The following is a 202-nucleotide window of genomic DNA, read 5'->3' on the forward strand; positions in this document are numbered from 1 at the left end:
AGTGGCGGGCAGGGCCCTAGGAGCTCGGAGCGGCGGAGGGCGCCCGGGGGCGGAAAGTTGGAGCGGGGCAGCGGGAGGGAAAATGGATCCTGCGGACGTGGAGGGGGCGGGAGGGCGACCCTCTTTCCTTTCCTTCCCTCCCTCGGGCCTTCCCTGCCTCTCTTCCTCCGCGACCACGCAGGGGCTTCCGCACCCCTCCCGG

At 72.3% G+C, this 202-nt stretch overlaps 1 protein-coding gene across 1 annotated transcript in view; it reads left to right on the forward strand.

Moving 5' to 3' along the window:
* TP53BP2 (tumor protein p53 binding protein 2) overlaps positions 1–202 on the forward strand; it is a 53760-nt gene that overhangs the window by 4987 nt on the left and 48571 nt on the right. The gene's annotated exons all lie outside the window — the stretch shown is intronic.

This window comes from Calidris pugnax, unplaced genomic scaffold (genome assembly GCF_001431845.1).
Source record: "Calidris pugnax isolate Ruff unplaced genomic scaffold, ASM143184v1 scaffold24, whole genome shotgun sequence".
In the NCBI taxonomy this organism is placed as follows: domain Eukaryota; kingdom Metazoa; phylum Chordata; class Aves; order Charadriiformes; family Scolopacidae; genus Calidris; species Calidris pugnax.